We start from the raw sequence: 20,000 nt of genomic DNA, 5'->3' as shown, positions 1-20,000 counted from the left end.
CGGCCTTCCTGGGCAGGTTTGTCGACGTGGTCCCTGGGCACAGGGACGTGAGAGACCAGCTGGGTGTCTGGACTGGGCGCAGGCAGTTCCGGGTGTGCCTGCGCCCCGACGCTAGCTCCCCTGACGGGTATAGCCACCCACCTGCTTATTTTATTATAGGTCGTTGCAAGGGCTACCTTTTTTACTCCGGGCAACCCTCCTCCTGCCGCTTGTGCCACGGCCTGGGCCACACCGCGGACTCCTGTACCACCATGAAGTGCTGGAGATGCCTGGACGTCGGTCACCTGGCGAAGGACTGCAAGGGCCCCCTCCGGTGTAACCTGTGCAGAGGTGAGGACCATCTGGCTCGGAGCTGCCCTCAGCGCAAACCGTCCTGGGCCGACGCCGTTGCTCGGGGTTCGGCTGTGGACGGGGCCCGACAGCAGGCACTGCCGGGCTGCGCTGAGATGCACGGGGGAGCCGAGAGGGGAGCTGAGAACACCGAGGATCAGCCCTTCGCCAGTGCCGATGGGGAGTCCACGGCCTCCAGTGCTTCTGTGGAGTCCCCAGGTAAGGGTCCATTGGCCGTGGCTGAAAAGCGCGCAACCTCTCCCTCCAGGTTTGTCCAAAGCAGGAGGAGGAAGAAGGCCCGGAGGAACGAGGACACTGCTTTAGGCCGAGAAGCGATCTTCCCCATAGAACAGATAGATTTGCAAAGTGTTTTGGTCTCCCCCCAAGAGAGACGTTTTTATGCAGGGCAGCAGGACTTTGCCAATGATCGCTCCTTTTTAGTCGCTGCTGAGTCGGGGGGAGACCTTAGTTTTAATGGGGATATTATTGATGATGATAATGTTTTACCTTTTTAAAGATTTTAGGATTTCTGCTGTATTTATGTATTTAATACTGTTTTAACGTGTGTTGTAATGGTGTTGTAGGTTTGAAGTATTTTAGAAGTTTTATGTATGTGGTATTATATGATTGTTTTATAATACGTGTTATATATGTTGTTGTTTTATGATTGAATAGGTTATGAGTGTGATTTATATGTGTATTTCTTTTAGTGTTGAAGTTAGTTTATTATGGGTAGTGTGATAAATGTCTTTATAGTTTTATGTGTTGGTTTTAGATTGTATGCAGAAATGTTGATTAAAGATGAATAAAAAAAAAAAAAAAAAAAAAAAAAAATCTGTTCTTATCAGTTTAATATCTGATACGTCCCCCATGGAGGGGACCACATATTAAACGGATTTTTGGAACAGGGAGCCGGAAGTGGGGCTTGCCCCGTCCGCTCCACGCATCGACCCGGTATTGCAGTGCTTCCGGGAATGGTGCACCTCTACTGCCCCCTGTTGTTGAAAGGCAGAACTGACTGACTGACTGACTGACTGACTGACTGAGTGAGTGAGTGAGTGAGTGAGTGAGTGAGTGAGTGACTAATAGACTGAGTGCTGTGAGGGGGGGGGCCCTGTCTGTGCGTGGCCCCCGTTTCCCGCCGTTTTTCTTTTTTTTTTTTTTTTTTTTTTTTTTTTAAAGGAAGGTGACACACTGTTTGTGCGGTGGACAGCTGCGCTGAGGTAAGGCATGATGTCATCTTTGCCTTTTGAATTTCCCCTCATGTTTGTTAAAATGATTGCTGTCTTTTGAGAGGACAGGAGGACAGGGAGGAGTCGGGGCCCCGAGGACGGCGGCTGCGACGCCCCTGGGCATTCTACTCCGAGCGGGGGCGTCACGCAGGCCCGGCTAACGGCGACGGGCTTGGCGGCGGCCCCATATCGACTCGGGTCTCTCTTCATCCCGTATAAATCTTTCGCCTTTTACTAAAGATTTCCGTGGAGAGGGATAGCGATGAGTTCATGGTATTTTTGGAGGCTCTGCCCAAGCAGAGCTGCACTGCTGCTGTCAAAGGAAGACTGGGCCCGGCTTAGCGGCTGGCGTTAGGTGCCCGGTGGCGCGGCTGTGGTCTCCCTGGATCACGCGTGGACTCGCCGGGCGACACCTGCCAGAGGGGCTGGTGAGGGCTGAGCCGCGCCAGCTCCGTCGGCATCCCGCATGCCGGCGCCCGGCGGGGCGCAATTTGTGGGTATCGCTTCTCGGCCTTTTGGCTAAGATCAAGTGTAGTATCTGTTCTTATCAGTTTAATATCTGATATGTCCCCCATGGAGGGGACCACATATTAAACGGATTTTTGGAACAGGGAGCCGGAAGTGGGGCTTGCCCCGTCCGCTCCACGCATCGACCCGGTATTGCAGTGCTTCCGGGAATGGTGCACCTCTACTGCCCCCTGTTGTCGAAAGGCAGAACTGACTGACTGACTGACTGACTGACTGACTGAGTGAGTGAGTGAGTGAGTGAGTGAGTGAGTGAGTGAGTGACTAATAGACTGAGTGCTGTGAGGGGGGGGGCCCTGTCTGTGCGTGGCCCCCGTTTCCCGCCGTTTTTCTTTTTTTTTTTTTTTTTTTTTTTTTTTTTAAAGGAAGGTGACACACTGTTTGTGCGGTGGACAGCTGCGCTGAGGTAAGGCATGATGTCATCTTTGCCTTTTGAATTTCCCCTCATGTTTGTTAAAATGATTGCTGTCTTTTGAGAGGACAGGAGGACAGGGAGGAGTCGGGGCCCCGAGGACGGCGGCTGCGACGCCCCTGGGCATTCTACTCCGAGCGGGGGCGTCACGCAGGCCCGGCTAACGGCGACGGGCTTGGCGGCGGCCCCATATCGACTCGGGTCTCTCTTCATCCCGTATAAATCTTTCGCCTTTTACTAAAGATTTCCGTGGAGAGGGATAGCGATGAGTTCATGGTATTTTTGGAGGCTCTGCCCAAGCAGAGCTGCACTGCTGCTGTCAAAGGAAGACTGGGCCCGGCTTAGCGGCTGGCGTTAGGTGCCCGGTGGCGCGGCTGTGGTCTCCCTGGATCACGCGTGGACTCGCCGGGCGACACCTGCCAGAGGGGCTGGTGAGGGCTGAGCCGCGCCAGCTCCGTCGGCATCCCGCATGCCGGCGCCCGGCGGGGCGCAATTTGTGGGTATCGCTTCTCGGCCTTTTGGCTAAGATCAAGTGCTGCTTTTTGGAGGGATTTTTATTGCCAGGTTTTTAGTGGAGGCAACAGCGAACCTAAAGCGTGACCAGCAGGTGGCTTGACCGCCGCTGCCACGGGGCTAGCTGTTGTCTCCTTTTAGCGCTTTTTTTATTTTGGGTAGCCCTTGCAAGCCTAACGTGCAGGTTCGGGTGGCTTGACCGCCGTTCCCGCAGGGTGAGCTTGGGGTTTTATTTCCAGTTTTTATTAGTTTAGGCACCCAGCTGGGACACGTCGACTCCCTGCCCGGCTCCCGAGGACTCTCTTGCCCACCATCGCCAGGATGTCCGGGAGCCCACACAGGACCGTCGTAGTCATCCGGCATACAGCAGCCTTCAGGTGGACCCACCAGGAGGAACCGGAGAGTTTCCCGGAGAGACTGGCCTTCATCCGGGAGGTGCTCTTCGGCCTCCTGGGACTCACTATGGAAGACATCATCTGTGTGCAGCGCAACCAGTCTTCAGCCTTCTTTTATGTGACTTGTACCACGGAAGAAGGCTACAAGAAGATGTTGGCTGCATGCAGCTGCTTGGAGAAAGAGCTTCGCCGGATGCACTACGACGTGGAGCCACTGTGGAAGCTGGATCGGAGAGTGATCACCGTCCACGTCCTGGACCCCTTCGTTCCAGCTGAAGCGGTGGCGGCCTTCCTGGGCAGGTTTGTCGACGTGGTCCCTGGGCACAGGGACGTGAGAGACCAGCTGGGTGTCTGGACTGGGCGCAGGCAGTTCCGGGTGTGCCTGCGCCCCGACGCTAGCTCCCCTGACGGGTATAGCCACCCACCTGCTTATTTTATTATAGGTCGTTGCAAGGGCTACCTTTTTTACTCCGGGCAACCCTCCTCCTGCCGCTTGTGCCACGGCCTGGGCCACACCGCGGACTCCTGTACCACCATGAAGTGCTGGAGATGCCTGGACGTCGGTCACCTGGCGAAGGACTGCAAGGGCCCCCTCCGGTGTAACCTGTGCAGAGGTGAGGACCATCTGGCTCGGAGCTGCCCTCAGCGCAAACCGTCCTGGGCCGACGCCGTTGCTCGGGGTTCGGCTGTGGACGGGGCCCGACAGCAGGCACTGCCGGGCTGCGCTGAGATGCACGGGGGAGCCGAGAGGGGAGCTGAGAACACCGAGGATCAGCCCTTCGCCAGTGCCGATGGGGAGTCCACGGCCTCCAGTGCTTCTGTGGAGTCCCCAGGTAAGGGTCCATTGGCCGTGGCTGAAAAGCGCGCAACCTCTCCCTCCAGGTTTGTCCAAAGCAGGAGGAGGAAGAAGGCCCGGAGGAACGAGGACACTGCTTTAGGCCGAGAAGCGATCTTCCCCATAGAACAGATAGATTTGCAAAGTGTTTTGGTCTCCCCCCAAGAGAGACGTTTTTATGCAGGGCAGCAGGACTTTGCCAATGATCGCTCCTTTTTAGTCGCTGCTGAGTCGGGGGGAGACCTTAGTTTTAATGGGGATATTATTGATGATGATAATGTTTTACCTTTTTAAAGATTTTAGGATTTCTGCTGTATTTATGTATTTAATACTGTTTTAACGTGTGTTGTAATGGTGTTGTAGGTTTGAAGTATTTTAGAAGTTTTATGTATGTGGTATTATATGATTGTTTTATAATACGTGTTATATATGTTGTTGTTTTATGATTGAATAGGTTATGAGTGTGATTTATATGTGTATTTCTTTTAGTGTTGAAGTTAGTTTATTATGGGTAGTGTGATAAATGTCTTTATAGTTTTATGTGTTGGTTTTAGATTGTATGCAGAAATGTTGATTAAAGATGAATAAAAAAAAAAAAAAAAAAAAAAAAAATCTGTTCTTATCAGTTTAATATCTGATACGTCCCCCATGGAGGGGACCACATATTAAACGGATTTTTGGAACAGGGAGCCGGAAGTGGGGCTTGCCCCGTCCGCTCCACGCATCGACCCGGTATTGCAGTGCTTCCGGGAATGGTGCACCTCTACTGCCCCCTGTTGTTGAAAGGCAGAACTGACTGACTGACTGACTGACTGACTGACTGAGTGAGTGAGTGAGTGAGTGAGTGAGTGAGTGACTAATAGACTGAGTGCTGTGAGGGGGGGGGCCCTGTCTGTGCGTGGCCCCCGTTTCCCGCCGTTTTTCTTTTTTTTTTTTTTTTTTTTTTTTTTTTAAAGGAAGGTGACACACTGTTTGTGCGGTGGACAGCTGCGCTGAGGTAAGGCATGATGTCATCTTTGCCTTTTGAATTTCCCCTCATGTTTGTTAAAATGATTGCTGTCTTTTGAGAGGACAGGAGGACAGGGAGGAGTCGGGGCCCCGAGGACGGCGGCTGCGACGCCCCTGGGCATTCTACTCCGAGCGGGGGCGTCACGCAGGCCCGGCTAACGGCGACGGGCTTGGCGGCGGCCCCATATCGACTCGGGTCTCTCTTCATCCCGTATAAATCTTTCGCCTTTTACTAAAGATTTCCGTGGAGAGGGATAGCGATGAGTTCATGGTATTTTTGGAGGCTCTGCCCAAGCAGAGCTGCACTGCTGCTGTCAAAGGAAGACTGGGCCCGGCTTAGCGGCTGGCGTTAGGTGCCCGGTGGCGCGGCTGTGGTCTCCCTGGATCACGCGTGGACTCGCCGGGCGACACCTGCCAGAGGGGCTGGTGAGGGCTGAGCCGCGCCAGCTCCGTCGGCATCCCGCATGCCGGCGCCCGGCGGGGCGCAATTTGTGGGTATCGCTTCTCGGCCTTTTGGCTAAGATCAAGTGTAGTATCTGTTCTTATCAGTTTAATATCTGATATGTCCCCCATGGAGGGGACCACATATTAAACGGATTTTTGGAACAGGGAGCCGGAAGTGGGGCTTGCCCCGTCCGCTCCACGCATCGACCCGGTATTGCAGTGCTTCCGGGAATGGTGCACCTCTACTGCCCCCTGTTGTCGAAAGGCAGAACTGACTGACTGACTGACTGACTGACTGACTGAGTGAGTGAGTGAGTGAGTGAGTGAGTGAGTGAGTGACTAATAGACTGAGTGCTGTGAGGGGGGGGGCCCTGTCTGTGCGTGGCCCCCGTTTCCCGCCGTTTTTCTTTTTTTTTTTTTTTTTTTTTTTTTTTTTAAAGGAAGGTGACACACTGTTTGTGCGGTGGACAGCTGCGCTGAGGTAAGGCATGATGTCATCTTTGCCTTTTGAATTTCCCCTCATGTTTGTTAAAATGATTGCTGTCTTTTGAGAGGACAGGAGGACAGGGAGGAGTCGGGGCCCCGAGGACGGCGGCTGCGACGCCCCTGGGCATTCTACTCCGAGCGGGGGCGTCACGCAGGCCCGGCTAACGGCGACGGGCTTGGCGGCGGCCCCATATCGACTCGGGTCTCTCTTCATCCCGTATAAATCTTTCGCCTTTTACTAAAGATTTCCGTGGAGAGGGATAGCGATGAGTTCATGGTATTTTTGGAGGCTCTGCCCAAGCAGAGCTGCACTGCTGCTGTCAAAGGAAGACTGGGCCCGGCTTAGCGGCTGGCGTTAGGTGCCCGGTGGCGCGGCTGTGGTCTCCCTGGATCACGCGTGGACTCGCCGGGCGACACCTGCCAGAGGGGCTGGTGAGGGCTGAGCCGCGCCAGCTCCGTCGGCATCCCGCATGCCGGCGCCCGGCGGGGCGCAATTTGTGGGTATCGCTTCTCGGCCTTTTGGCTAAGATCAAGTGCTGCTTTTTGGAGGGATTTTTATTGCCAGGTTTTTAGTGGAGGCAACAGCGAACCTAAAGCGTGACCAGCAGGTGGCTTGACCGCCGCTGCCACGGGGCTAGCTGTTGTCTCCTTTTAGCGCTTTTTTTATTTTGGGTAGCCCTTGCAAGCCTAACGTGCAGGTTCGGGTGGCTTGACCGCCGTTCCCGCAGGGTGAGCTTGGGGTTTTATTTCCAGTTTTTATTAGTTTAGGCACCCAGCTGGGACACGTCGACTCCCTGCCCGGCTCCCGAGGACTCTCTTGCCCACCATCGCCAGGATGTCCGGGAGCCCACACAGGACCGTCGTAGTCATCCGGCATACAGCAGCCTTCAGGTGGACCCACCAGGAGGAACCGGAGAGTTTCCCGGAGAGACTGGCCTTCATCCGGGAGGTGCTCTTCGGCCTCCTGGGACTCACTATGGAAGACATCATCTGTGTGCAGCGCAACCAGTCTTCAGCCTTCTTTTATGTGACTTGTACCACGGAAGAAGGCTACAAGAAGATGTTGGCTGCATGCAGCTGCTTGGAGAAAGAGCTTCGCCGGATGCACTACGACGTGGAGCCACTGTGGAAGCTGGATCGGAGAGTGATCACCGTCCACGTCCTGGACCCCTTCGTTCCAGCTGAAGCGGTGGCGGCCTTCCTGGGCAGGTTTGTCGACGTGGTCCCTGGGCACAGGGACGTGAGAGACCAGCTGGGTGTCTGGACTGGGCGCAGGCAGTTCCGGGTGTGCCTGCGCCCCGACGCTAGCTCCCCTGACGGGTATAGCCACCCACCTGCTTATTTTATTATAGGTCGTTGCAAGGGCTACCTTTTTTACTCCGGGCAACCCTCCTCCTGCCGCTTGTGCCACGGCCTGGGCCACACCGCGGACTCCTGTACCACCATGAAGTGCTGGAGATGCCTGGACGTCGGTCACCTGGCGAAGGACTGCAAGGGCCCCCTCCGGTGTAACCTGTGCAGAGGTGAGGACCATCTGGCTCGGAGCTGCCCTCAGCGCAAACCGTCCTGGGCCGACGCCGTTGCTCGGGGTTCGGCTGTGGACGGGGCCCGACAGCAGGCACTGCCGGGCTGCGCTGAGATGCACGGGGGAGCCGAGAGGGGAGCTGAGAACACCGAGGATCAGCCCTTCGCCAGTGCCGATGGGGAGTCCACGGCCTCCAGTGCTTCTGTGGAGTCCCCAGGTAAGGGTCCATTGGCCGTGGCTGAAAAGCGCGCAACCTCTCCCTCCAGGTTTGTCCAAAGCAGGAGGAGGAAGAAGGCCCGGAGGAACGAGGACACTGCTTTAGGCCGAGAAGCGATCTTCCCCATAGAACAGATAGATTTGCAAAGTGTTTTGGTCTCCCCCCAAGAGAGACGTTTTTATGCAGGGCAGCAGGACTTTGCCAATGATCGCTCCTTTTTAGTCGCTGCTGAGTCGGGGGGAGACCTTAGTTTTAATGGGGATATTATTGATGATGATAATGTTTTACCTTTTTAAAGATTTTAGGATTTCTGCTGTATTTATGTATTTAATACTGTTTTAACGTGTGTTGTAATGGTGTTGTAGGTTTGAAGTATTTTAGAAGTTTTATGTATGTGGTATTATATGATTGTTTTATAATACGTGTTATATATGTTGTTGTTTTATGATTGAATAGGTTATGAGTGTGATTTATATGTGTATTTCTTTTAGTGTTGAAGTTAGTTTATTATGGGTAGTGTGATAAATGTCTTTATAGTTTTATGTGTTGGTTTTAGATTGTATGCAGAAATGTTGATTAAAGATGAATAAAAAAAAAAAAAAAAAAAAAAAAAAATCTGTTCTTATCAGTTTAATATCTGATACGTCCCCCATGGAGGGGACCACATATTAAACGGATTTTTGGAACAGGGAGCCGGAAGTGGGGCTTGCCCCGTCCGCTCCACGCATCGACCCGGTATTGCAGTGCTTCCGGGAATGGTGCACCTCTACTGCCCCCTGTTGTTGAAAGGCAGAACTGACTGACTGACTGACTGACTGACTGACTGAGTGAGTGAGTGAGTGAGTGAGTGAGTGAGTGAGTGACTAATAGACTGAGTGCTGTGAGGGGGGGGGCCCTGTCTGTGCGTGGCCCCCGTTTCCCGCCGTTTTTCTTTTTTTTTTTTTTTTTTTTTTTTTTTTAAAGGAAGGTGACACACTGTTTGTGCGGTGGACAGCTGCGCTGAGGTAAGGCATGATGTCATCTTTGCCTTTTGAATTTCCCCTCATGTTTGTTAAAATGATTGCTGTCTTTTGAGAGGACAGGAGGACAGGGAGGAGTCGGGGCCCCGAGGACGGCGGCTGCGACGCCCCTGGGCATTCTACTCCGAGCGGGGGCGTCACGCAGGCCCGGCTAACGGCGACGGGCTTGGCGGCGGCCCCATATCGACTCGGGTCTCTCTTCATCCCGTATAAATCTTTCGCCTTTTACTAAAGATTTCCGTGGAGAGGGATAGCGATGAGTTCATGGTATTTTTGGAGGCTCTGCCCAAGCAGAGCTGCACTGCTGCTGTCAAAGGAAGACTGGGCCCGGCTTAGCGGCTGGCGTTAGGTGCCCGGTGGCGCGGCTGTGGTCTCCCTGGATCACGCGTGGACTCGCCGGGCGACACCTGCCAGAGGGGCTGGTGAGGGCTGAGCCGCGCCAGCTCCGTCGGCATCCCGCATGCCGGCGCCCGGCGGGGCGCAATTTGTGGGTATCGCTTCTCGGCCTTTTGGCTAAGATCAAGTGCTGCTTTTTGGAGGGATTTTTATTGCCAGGTTTTTAGTGGAGGCAACAGCGAACCTAAAGCGTGACCAGCAGGTGGCTTGACCGCCGCTGCCACGGGGCTAGCTGTTGTCTCCTTTTAGCGCTTTTTTTATTTTGGGTAGCCCTTGCAAGCCTAACGTGCAGGTTCGGGTGGCTTGACCGCCGTTCCCGCAGGGTGAGCTTGGGGTTTTATTTCCAGTTTTTATTAGTTTAGGCACCCAGCTGGGACACGTCGACTCCCTGCCCGGCTCCCGAGGACTCTCTTGCCCACCATCGCCAGGATGTCCGGGAGCCCACACAGGACCGTCGTAGTCATCCGGCATACAGCAGCCTTCAGGTGGACCCACCAGGAGGAACCGGAGAGTTTCCCGGAGAGACTGGCCTTCATCCGGGAGGTGCTCTTCGGCCTCCTGGGACTCACTATGGAAGACATCATCTGTGTGCAGCGCAACCAGTCTTCAGCCTTCTTTTATGTGACTTGTACCACGGAAGAAGGCTACAAGAAGATGTTGGCTGCATGCAGCTGCTTGGAGAAAGAGCTTCGCCGGATGCACTACGACGTGGAGCCACTGTGGAAGCTGGATCGGAGAGTGATCACCGTCCACGTCCTGGACCCCTTCGTTCCAGCTGAAGCGGTGGCGGCCTTCCTGGGCAGGTTTGTCGACGTGGTCCCTGGGCACAGGGACGTGAGAGACCAGCTGGGTGTCTGGACTGGGCGCAGGCAGTTCCGGGTGTGCCTGCGCCCCGACGCTAGCTCCCCTGACGGGTATAGCCACCCACCTGCTTATTTTATTATAGGTCGTTGCAAGGGCTACCTTTTTTACTCCGGGCAACCCTCCTCCTGCCGCTTGTGCCACGGCCTGGGCCACACCGCGGACTCCTGTACCACCATGAAGTGCTGGAGATGCCTGGACGTCGGTCACCTGGCGAAGGACTGCAAGGGCCCCCTCCGGTGTAACCTGTGCAGAGGTGAGGACCATCTGGCTCGGAGCTGCCCTCAGCGCAAACCGTCCTGGGCCGACGCCGTTGCTCGGGGTTCGGCTGTGGACGGGGCCCGACAGCAGGCACTGCCGGGCTGCGCTGAGATGCACGGGGGAGCCGAGAGGGGAGCTGAGAACACCGAGGATCAGCCCTTCGCCAGTGCCGATGGGGAGTCCACGGCCTCCAGTGCTTCTGTGGAGTCCCCAGGTAAGGGTCCATTGGCCGTGGCTGAAAAGCGCGCAACCTCTCCCTCCAGGTTTGTCCAAAGCAGGAGGAGGAAGAAGGCCCGGAGGAACGAGGACACTGCTTTAGGCCGAGAAGCGATCTTCCCCATAGAACAGATAGATTTGCAAAGTGTTTTGGTCTCCCCCCAAGAGAGACGTTTTTATGCAGGGCAGCAGGACTTTGCCAATGATCGCTCCTTTTTAGTCGCTGCTGAGTCGGGGGGAGACCTTAGTTTTAATGGGGATATTATTGATGATGATAATGTTTTACCTTTTTAAAGATTTTAGGATTTCTGCTGTATTTATGTATTTAATACTGTTTTAACGTGTGTTGTAATGGTGTTGTAGGTTTGAAGTATTTTAGAAGTTTTATGTATGTGGTATTATATGATTGTTTTATAATACGTGTTATATATGTTGTTGTTTTATGATTGAATAGGTTATGAGTGTGATTTATATGTGTATTTCTTTTAGTGTTGAAGTTAGTTTATTATGGGTAGTGTGATAAATGTCTTTATAGTTTTATGTGTTGGTTTTAGATTGTATGCAGAAATGTTGATTAAAGATGAATAAAAAAAAAAAAAAAAAAAAAAAAAAATCTGTTCTTATCAGTTTAATATCTGATACGTCCCCCATGGAGGGGACCACATATTAAACGGATTTTTGGAACAGGGAGCCGGAAGTGGGGCTTGCCCCGTCCGCTCCACGCATCGACCCGGTATTGCAGTGCTTCCGGGAATGGTGCACCTCTACTGCCCCCTGTTGTTGAAAGGCAGAACTGACTGACTGACTGACTGACTGACTGACTGAGTGAGTGAGTGAGTGAGTGAGTGAGTGAGTGAGTGACTAATAGACTGAGTGCTGTGAGGGGGGGGGCCCTGTCTGTGCGTGGCCCCCGTTTCCCGCCGTTTTTCTTTTTTTTTTTTTTTTTTTTTTTTTTTTAAAGGAAGGTGACACACTGTTTGTGCGGTGGACAGCTGCGCTGAGGTAAGGCATGATGTCATCTTTGCCTTTTGAATTTCCCCTCATGTTTGTTAAAATGATTGCTGTCTTTTGAGAGGACAGGAGGACAGGGAGGAGTCGGGGCCCCGAGGACGGCGGCTGCGACGCCCCTGGGCATTCTACTCCGAGCGGGGGCGTCACGCAGGCCCGGCTAACGGCGACGGGCTTGGCGGCGGCCCCATATCGACTCGGGTCTCTCTTCATCCCGTATAAATCTTTCGCCTTTTACTAAAGATTTCCGTGGAGAGGGATAGCGATGAGTTCATGGTATTTTTGGAGGCTCTGCCCAAGCAGAGCTGCACTGCTGCTGTCAAAGGAAGACTGGGCCCGGCTTAGCGGCTGGCGTTAGGTGCCCGGTGGCGCGGCTGTGGTCTCCCTGGATCACGCGTGGACTCGCCGGGCGACACCTGCCAGAGGGGCTGGTGAGGGCTGAGCCGCGCCAGCTCCGTCGGCATCCCGCATGCCGGCGCCCGGCGGGGCGCAATTTGTGGGTATCGCTTCTCGGCCTTTTGGCTAAGATCAAGTGTAGTATCTGTTCTTATCAGTTTAATATCTGATACGTCCCCCATGGAGGGGACCACATATTAAACGGATTTTTGGAACAGGGAGCCGGAAGTGGGGCTTGCCCCGTCCGCTCCACGCATCGACCCGGTATTGCAGTGCTTCCGGGAATGGTGCACCTCTACTGCCCCCTGTTGTCGAAAGGCAGAACTGACTGACTGACTGACTGACTGACTGACTGAGTGAGTGAGTGAGTGAGTGAGTGAGTGAGTGAGTGAGTGACTAATAGACTGAGTGCTGTGAGGGGGGGGGCCCTGTCTGTGCGTGGCCCCCGTTTCCCGCCGTTTTTCTTTTTTTTTTTTTTTTTTTTTTTAAAGGAAGGTGACACACTGTTTGTGCGGTGGACAGCTGCGCTGAGGTAAGGCATGATGTCATCTTTGCCTTTTGAATTTCCCCTCATGTTTGTTAAAATGATTGCTGTCTTTTGAGAGGACAGGAGGACAGGGAGGAGTCGGGGCCCCGAGGACGGCGGCTGCGACGCCCCTGGGCATTCTACTCCGAGCGGGGGCGTCACGCAGGCCCGGCTAACGGCGACGGGCTTGGCGGCGGCCCCATATCGACTCGGGTCTCTCTTCATCCCGTATAAATCTTTCGCCTTTTACTAAAGATTTCCGTGGAGAGGGATAGCGATGAGTTCATGGTATTTTTGGAGGCTCTGCCCAAGCAGAGCTGCACTGCTGCTGTCAAAGGAAGACTGGGCCCGGCTTAGCGGCTGGCGTTAGGTGCCCGGTGGCGCGGCTGTGGTCTCCCTGGATCACGCGTGGACTCGCCGGGCGACACCTGCCAGAGGGGCTGGTGAGGGCTGAGCCGCGCCAGCTCCGTCGGCATCCCGCATGCCGGCGCCCGGCGGGGCGCAATTTGTGGGTATCGCTTCTCGGCCTTTTGGCTAAGATCAAGTGGATTTTACGCTCTTTTTATCGCTTTTAAAGGACTGCGTCGGGTTTTTTAGAGGAAGGCACGGTGACCCTAATGCGTGACCAGTAGGTGGCTTGACCGCCGCTGCCACGGGGCGACCCGTGCCTTCCTTTTAGCCTTTTATCCCTGCTTTTATTTTCGTTTTTATTAGGCTGGGGATCCCGCAGTGGCTGGTGGCCTGCCCGCCGCCCTGTTGGGTGAACTGGTGTTTTTATTTCTTAGGTGTTTTTAATAGTTTAGCATTCCTCGGCTCATCCCGGATTGGCGGACGGCGGCAGGACCACGGCGGACGTCGGGACCACGGCGGCAGGAGGACTCTGCTCCAGGAACGACGTCGGTGGACCATCCCGGATGGCGACGGCCGGCGGTGCTGCGAGGAAGCCCTTCAGCGGGCCGTGGCTGGTAGCAGGCGGTGGCCTGCGTAATACCGCCCGGTTCTGCTGGAGGGCTGAAGGGGAGGTGGGCACCTTCCCTGACCGCCTGGCCTTCATCCGGGAGGTGGCCTTCGGGGAGCTGGGCCTCCGCATGGAGGACATCCTCTGTGTGCAGCGGAATGGACCTCACCAGTTCTTCGAGGTCACCCTGTCCACCGACGAGAGTTACTCCAAGGTCCTGGAGCGGAGCAAGGAGAGGGCCCAGTACCCTCTCCTGGGTCAGTATACCATCGAGCCGCTGTGGTGGCCCGACAAGCGAGTGATAACTGTACATTGTTTCAATCCTCATATCACCGCCGAGGCCGTCCGCCAGTTCCTGAACAAGTATGTGGACCTCCTTCCTGGCCACAAGGATATTCGGGATGAGCTGGGGATCTGGACTGGACGACGCCAGTTCCAGGCCCGCCTGCGCCCGGACGCTAATGGCGCGGGCGGTTTTAGTCATCCCCCAGCCTATTTTAATGTACAGGGCAATAAGGCTTACTTGTTTTATTCCGGACAGCCTCCCTTCTGCCGACAGTGTCACAGCTTCGGACACACTCTGGAGGGATGCGCCAACCTGCGCTGCCGTAACTGCCTGGAGCCGGGGCACATGGCCAGGGACTGCAAGGGCCCCCGTCGCTGCATCCACTGCAACGGTGAGGACCATCTGGCTCGTTCCTGCCCCCAACGGAAAACGTCATACGCCGACGCTCTGTTAGGCAGCAGAGCTGTCGGCAAGGAGAGTGGTGGGGGAGCGCAAGCCCCCACGTCCGGGCAGGAGCAGTCGGCGGCGGGGGCAGGAGGAGATGCCCTGGCCGAGGTGGAGGAGGCCCCAGCGACAGCGACTGCAATGCAGGAGGGGTCTCCAGTCCTGGCTCCAGGTGTCAGCAGCAGGAGGAGAAAGAGCGGTGCATCCCCCCGGAGGAGGAAGAAGAGCAGAAGGGAGGCACAACCCGACGCATCCAGCCCTCCGGCTGCCACCTTGCCAGCAGTGGCGGCCGGGGACCAAGGCCGAGAGAGTCCCCCCTCCCCGACATTGGGGGCCCCCCATCTGGTGTGGGACTTGGGACAGTCCCCTGCGCCCCCCCAGGAGTACAGCAGTGTGCAGGACAAAGCAAATGAACAGGAGTACCTGGGGGGGCTGGAACTGGGGGGCCTTTTGGGTTTGACTGAGGAGGGGGGGCAGTAATGCGGTATTGTTTTTAATGGCTGGCTTTTATTATTTTAGTGTGTTGTTTGTAATTGTATTTTACCTTTTTAACATTTCATGGCCAATTTTAATATTGTCACCTTGAATGTCAGGGGTTTGAGGAACGTTTTAAAGCGCACATCTGTTTTTAATCAGCTGGCATCTTCTCCCTTCAGCATTTGTTTTCTGCAGGAAGTCCACCTCCGGGACCAGCGGGACGAGGCTCTCTTTTCACGACAATGGAAGAGGGGTAGATCCTACTGGAGCGTAGGTGGTGTCCACTCCTCAGGCGTCGGGATCCTTTTTGGCGACCGCGCCTTTGAAGAAGTAAGATCGTTTACCGTTCTTCAAGGTAGGGTTTTGGGGGTGGACGCCACATGGAGGGGACAGCGCCTCCGGGCCATATGTGTCTACGCTCCAGTGGAGGCCTCGTCCCGTATAACTCTCTTTGAAGAGTTGTCCCCGTTCTGTGTCACAGATCGACACTTGATTTTAGGAGGGGACTTTAACATCTCGTTGGAGGGTAGACAGGATGTCAGCTCTGGGCACTTTCGCCATTTTATTCGTTCCTTTAAACTTGTTGATGGTTTTAAGATATGCAACCCCAGCATGCCGGGCTTCACCTGGCACAATAGTCGCGGAGCCAGCAGTCGCATCGACTATATTTTAGCCTCACCCCCCGTTGTTTTTAAAAAGGTGTCCCTCTCCCCACAGTGGCCCACTGACCACTTGGCAGTGGAGGCCACTGTTTCCATAGACGCCCCTGAATATGGGGGTGGCTATTGGAAAATGAACCTGCAGATCCTGGAGGAGAGCGATTTTAGACACCTTTTTTTAGATCACTTCTCCGAGTGGCAGAAGGACAAGCCTACCTTCCCCTCCGTGGCCGAATGGTGGGAGAGTGTGAAGGATAGGATCCGAACCTTCTCCATGCAGTACAGCAAGCAGCGCAGGATGGAGAAGAAATTCTCCATTCTGCAGCTGGAGAGAAGGTTGCGGGATGAATACGCCGCTCACAACAGCGGGGGCACCATCGACCACGAGCGACTGCTTGATATAAAGGGTGAGCTGAGGCGCCTGCATGCACAGGCTGCCTCGGCCCAAATGCTCCGCGACAGAATGTTCTTTTTGGAAAACAATGAAAAGTGCAATACTCATTTTTTCCAGAGAGCCAGGGAAGCCCGGGAGGAGAAGACCTTTGACTCTCTCCGGGCCTTAAACGGCGATACGGTAACAACAACATCAGACATGCTGGAGGTTGCTAAATTGTTTTATCACAATCTTTTTAAGGTTAGGGACACGGACCCGGTTGCAGGGGAGCGGTTCCTAGACAACATCTCACCTTGCCTTCCCAGTGACATTCGTGACGGCTTAGAAGCCCCCATCACCTTGGCCGAGCTGACCGCAGTGCTTGGCAAGATGAACCGCCGCAAGGTACCGGGCCTTGATGGGCTCCCGGTGGAATTTTATTCCACCTTTTGGGATGTCCTCGGGCCGGAATTACTGCAGGTTGTAGAGGACGTTCAGCGCCGGGGTTTGCTCACTAGGAGCATGAGGTCAGGGGTTCTTTCTTTGTTGCACAAGAAGGGTGATCGTGCCGACCTTGGCAACTGGAGGCCCCTGACCATGCTTTGTGTAGACACAAAGCTCATCGCAAAGACCCTTACAGAACGCCTGAAGAAGGCCATGGCTCATCTGGTTCACAGCGATCAGACGTGTGGAGTACCGGGTCGATCGGCGACGTGGAACCTCCATCTCATCCGCGACGCCATCGCCTGGGTGGAGGACAGGAACCTCCCTCTCCTGCTGGTCAGCTTGGACCAGGAGAAAGCCTTCGACCGGGTAGATCACCGCTTCCTGTTTCAAGTATTGGGTAAGTTTGGCTTTGGACCCAATTACCTGGGGTGGTTACACACTTTGTATAACGAAGTTGGGAGCCATGTTGTTATCAATGGCTTCCTGAGTGACTTGGTGCCCCAGCTGAGTGGAGTGAGGCAGGGATGTCCCCTCTCCCCCCTCCTCTACGCGCTCTATATAGAGCCACTGGCGTGCGCCATTCGCGCCCACCCCGGGGTCGATGGCCTTCTTATCCCAGGAAGTCGGGGGAAAACTGTTAAACTGACCCAGTACGCAGACGACACCACCCTTTTCGTCTGCTCTGATCAGTCTCTCGGTCATGCCATGAGCCTTGTTCATGCGTTCGGTAGGGCCTCCGGCGCGACGCTCAACCTCAGTAAGTCGGTGGCCAAGTATTTCGGCAGCTGGAAGGCGAGGGAGGGCGTCGCAGGGGGTCTCACCCTCTGTGACGGACCTCTCAAAGTGTTGGGGGTCAACTTCCTTTCGGATGGTGCCGCCCGTTTGAACTGGGAGGAGCGGTTGGCGATCGCCAGGCGGAAGATCGGACTGTGGAAGTCCAGGTCCCTGTCCTTCCAAGGTAAGGTCTTAGCCTTAAAAGTGGATATTCTTCCCACCCTGCTCTACCTTGCACATGTGTACCCTTTGCCCCGCTTCATGCGCAGAGGCCTGACGAAGGACGTTTTTAACCTCGTCTGGGGGGGCAGGTATGAGTACGTGCGTAGGGAAGTGATGTATCTCGGAAAGGACAGTGGGGGGAGGGATGTTATTGATTTTCCTCTCAAGCTTGACTGCCTGTTCTTCTCGCAGCTCTGCGCGCGCCTGGCAGCTCCCCTCGAGCACCCCCATCAGCACTTTGTGCGTCTGTGGCTGGCTCTCCCCATGAGACGTCTGGTGGCGTCGTGGACCAACCTCGGCCCCAAGGCTGAGACCCTGCCGGCCCACTACAGCCACGCTGTCAAGTGGAGTAAGTCTTTTCCGGCAGGTGTCAAGACAGAGGCCTTGACCAAGCATAGAGCGCTTTACAGGGCTTTGCTTGGTCATAGGGATACTCGGGCCATGCTGGGCCTGGAGGAAGGCACATGGGCGAGAATCCAGCCTAAGGGTTTGGATCACAGGCTGCAGGACCTGAACTGGCAGTGCCTTCATGGTAAGCTGCCAGTCAGGGACGTCTTACATAGGCATAAGCTGACCAGACACCCCCGCTGCCCGAGGCCCGAGTGCAGCGAGGATGAGACCATCAGGCACGTGTTTTGGGACTGTGGGCATGCACAGAGAGTTTGGGGGTTGGTAGCGGGCCTGTGTGGACGTGTGGACCCGCAGCCCGGTCTGACCTACGACAAGGTGTTGAAGGGGTGGGACCCCAAGCTCCATAACCCCTTCGGCCCCTGGATGTGGCTGCTGGTCAGCATTACCAAGCGAGAGCTGTGGAATGCCAGGACCGCGCTCATCCGCAGAGGGGTTCATCTGGAGGCACAAGGGGTATTCCGTAAAATCCGGGCCGACTTGGGTTTCAGGATGGAGACTGACGTCATCCAGCGGGGCTATCACGAGGCCAAGGAGAGGTGGAAGGGCCTCTTTTGGCTTTAGCCCCGTGTTGTTTAGGTGGTGACGCTCCATTCTACAGGGTGGACATGACGCACCTTTCTGGAGCACACAGAAGGTACTTTGGGTTTTAGGTAAGTGTGCTTGGTTTTTGTGCGTGTGTTGTATTTCAAATATTTATTTATTTATTTTTTAAAATAATTGCATGTACAGAACTTATTGTGCACTACTGGTTGATCACTTTTAGCACGTGTTTATTAATATTAACATTATTTATTAACATTTTAACTTGTTTGATGTGCTTTGTGTTTGTGATTAACCGTATTTTATGCCCGAAGTCACAGATTTTATGTGTGTGAGGATGGTATATAACCCTGTTTTAACCCGACCCTTGTGGTTGAAGTTTGAGGTCTGCGGGTCTGTTCCTCTTTTAAGGTTTTAACTTTTTAATGACTTGCATTTGAGGTGACATTTTATTTGTATAAATGGCCATATCAATGTAATTAAAGGTTATTTGTTTGTAATTTTAATTGTTGATTGTATTGTTTATATATAGTTCTGCATATTTTGCTTGTTTAATTCTATTTTAATATATATTATTAACGTTTGGTTGTACAGGCATTGATGTGTATAACTTGGAAAATTTCAACCTTTTACATTGATGTTATGTTGCTTTATGATGAGTACTGTTTTTGCAGGAAGAGGTTGTTTTAATATTCCGTGTTGACAATGCCATGTTTTAAAAGTGTGGTTTTTATTCAATGTCTTAAATTGTTTGTGTTAATGTGTGTGCAGAACTGTTAAATAAAGTATTGGAAAAAAAAAAAAATCTGTTCTTATCAGTTTAATATCTGATATGTCCCCCATGGAGGGGACCACATATTAAACGGATTTTTGGAACAGGGAGCCGGAAGTGGGGCTTGCCCCGTCCGCTCCACGCATCGACCCGGTATTGCAGTGCTTCCGGGAATGGTGCACCTCTACTGCCCCCTGTTGTCGAAAGGCAGAACTGACTGACTGACTGACTGACTGACTGACTGAGTGAGTGAGTGAGTGAGTGAGTGAGTGAGTGAGTGAGTGACTAATAGACTGAGTGCTGTGAGGGGGGGGGCCCTGTCTGTGCGTGGCCCCCGTTTCCCGCCGTTTTTCTTTTTTTTTTTTTTTTTTTTTTTTTTTTTAAAGGAAGGTGACACACTGTTTGTGCGGTGGACAGCTGCGCTGAGGTAAGGCATGATGTCATCTTTGCCTTTTGAATTTCCCCTCATGTTTGTTAAAATGATTGCTGTCTTTTGAGAGGACAGGAGGACAGGGAGGAGTCGGGGCCCCGAGGACGGCGGCTGCGACGCCCCTGGGCATTCTACTCCGAGCGGGGGCGTCACGCAGGCCCGGCTAACGGCGACGGGCTTGGCGGCGGCCCCATATCGACTCGGGTCTCTCTTCATCCCGTATAAATCTTTCGCCTTTTACTAAAGATTTCCGTGGAGAGGGATAGCGATGAGTTCATGGTATTTTTGGAGGCTCTGCCCAAGCAGAGCTGCACTGCTGCTGTCAAAGGAAGACTGGGCCCGGCTTAGCGGCTGGCGTTAGGTGCCCGGTGGCGCGGCTGTGGTCTCCCTGGATCACGCGTGGACTCGCCGGGCGACACCTGCCAGAGGGGCTGGTGAGGGCTGAGCCGCGCCAGCTCCGTCGGCATCCCGCATGCCGGCGCCCGGCGGGGCGCAATTTGTGGGTATCGCTTCTCGGCCTTTTGGCTAAGATCAAGTGCTGCTTTTTGGAGGGATTTTTATTGCCAGGTTTTTAGTGGAGGCAACAGCGAACCTAAAGCGTG

The 20,000-nt window shown here is 54.1% G+C and overlaps 11 non-coding genes and 5 pseudogenes across 11 annotated transcripts; all 16 read left to right on the top strand.

The window, feature by feature from the left end:
* Positions 1-1,082: 1,082 nt before the first annotated feature.
* Positions 1,083-1,318, top strand: LOC140586059 (U2 spliceosomal RNA; annotated as a pseudogene).
* Positions 1,319-1,752: 434 nt separating this feature from the next.
* On the top strand, positions 1,753-1,866 carry LOC140585788 (U5 spliceosomal RNA). The gene has a single exon (XR_011987726.1). It is a non-coding gene; the product is annotated as a U5 spliceosomal RNA (small nuclear RNA).
* A 195-nt stretch (positions 1,867-2,061) lies between these two features.
* Positions 2,062-2,253, top strand: LOC140585995 (U2 spliceosomal RNA). The gene has a single exon (XR_011987931.1). It is a non-coding gene; the product is annotated as a U2 spliceosomal RNA (small nuclear RNA).
* A 439-nt stretch (positions 2,254-2,692) lies between these two features.
* On the top strand, positions 2,693-2,806 carry LOC140585787 (U5 spliceosomal RNA). Its single transcript, XR_011987725.1, has one exon. It is a non-coding gene; the product is annotated as a U5 spliceosomal RNA (small nuclear RNA).
* A 1,967-nt stretch (positions 2,807-4,773) lies between these two features.
* On the top strand, positions 4,774-5,008 carry LOC140586050 (U2 spliceosomal RNA; annotated as a pseudogene).
* Positions 5,009-5,438: 430 nt separating this feature from the next.
* On the top strand, positions 5,439-5,552 carry LOC140585786 (U5 spliceosomal RNA). The gene has a single exon (XR_011987724.1). It is a non-coding gene; the product is annotated as a U5 spliceosomal RNA (small nuclear RNA).
* A 195-nt stretch (positions 5,553-5,747) lies between these two features.
* LOC140585984 (U2 spliceosomal RNA) lies at positions 5,748-5,939 on the top strand. The gene has a single exon (XR_011987921.1). It is a non-coding gene; the product is annotated as a U2 spliceosomal RNA (small nuclear RNA).
* A 435-nt stretch (positions 5,940-6,374) lies between these two features.
* LOC140585785 (U5 spliceosomal RNA) lies at positions 6,375-6,488 on the top strand. Its single transcript, XR_011987723.1, has one exon. It is a non-coding gene; the product is annotated as a U5 spliceosomal RNA (small nuclear RNA).
* A 1,967-nt stretch (positions 6,489-8,455) lies between these two features.
* LOC140586058 (U2 spliceosomal RNA) lies at positions 8,456-8,691 on the top strand (annotated as a pseudogene).
* A 434-nt stretch (positions 8,692-9,125) lies between these two features.
* Positions 9,126-9,239, top strand: LOC140585784 (U5 spliceosomal RNA). The gene has a single exon (XR_011987722.1). It is a non-coding gene; the product is annotated as a U5 spliceosomal RNA (small nuclear RNA).
* A 1,967-nt stretch (positions 9,240-11,206) lies between these two features.
* On the top strand, positions 11,207-11,442 carry LOC140586057 (U2 spliceosomal RNA; annotated as a pseudogene).
* A 434-nt stretch (positions 11,443-11,876) lies between these two features.
* On the top strand, positions 11,877-11,990 carry LOC140585783 (U5 spliceosomal RNA). Its single transcript, XR_011987721.1, has one exon. It is a non-coding gene; the product is annotated as a U5 spliceosomal RNA (small nuclear RNA).
* Positions 11,991-12,185: 195 nt separating this feature from the next.
* On the top strand, positions 12,186-12,377 carry LOC140585968 (U2 spliceosomal RNA). Its single transcript, XR_011987905.1, has one exon. It is a non-coding gene; the product is annotated as a U2 spliceosomal RNA (small nuclear RNA).
* A 433-nt stretch (positions 12,378-12,810) lies between these two features.
* On the top strand, positions 12,811-12,924 carry LOC140585781 (U5 spliceosomal RNA). Its single transcript, XR_011987719.1, has one exon. It is a non-coding gene; the product is annotated as a U5 spliceosomal RNA (small nuclear RNA).
* Positions 12,925-18,942: 6,018 nt separating this feature from the next.
* LOC140586034 (U2 spliceosomal RNA) lies at positions 18,943-19,155 on the top strand (annotated as a pseudogene).
* Positions 19,156-19,594: 439 nt separating this feature from the next.
* On the top strand, positions 19,595-19,708 carry LOC140585780 (U5 spliceosomal RNA). The gene has a single exon (XR_011987718.1). It is a non-coding gene; the product is annotated as a U5 spliceosomal RNA (small nuclear RNA).
* Positions 19,709-20,000: the final 292 nt, after the last annotated feature.

The sequence above is a fragment of the Paramormyrops kingsleyae genome, unplaced genomic scaffold (genome assembly GCF_048594095.1).
Source record: "Paramormyrops kingsleyae isolate MSU_618 unplaced genomic scaffold, PKINGS_0.4 ups35, whole genome shotgun sequence".
In the NCBI taxonomy this organism is placed as follows: domain Eukaryota; kingdom Metazoa; phylum Chordata; class Actinopteri; order Osteoglossiformes; family Mormyridae; genus Paramormyrops; species Paramormyrops kingsleyae.
Note: the sequence above shows the minus strand (reverse complement) of the source record. Positions and strands in the feature narration are given on the sequence as shown.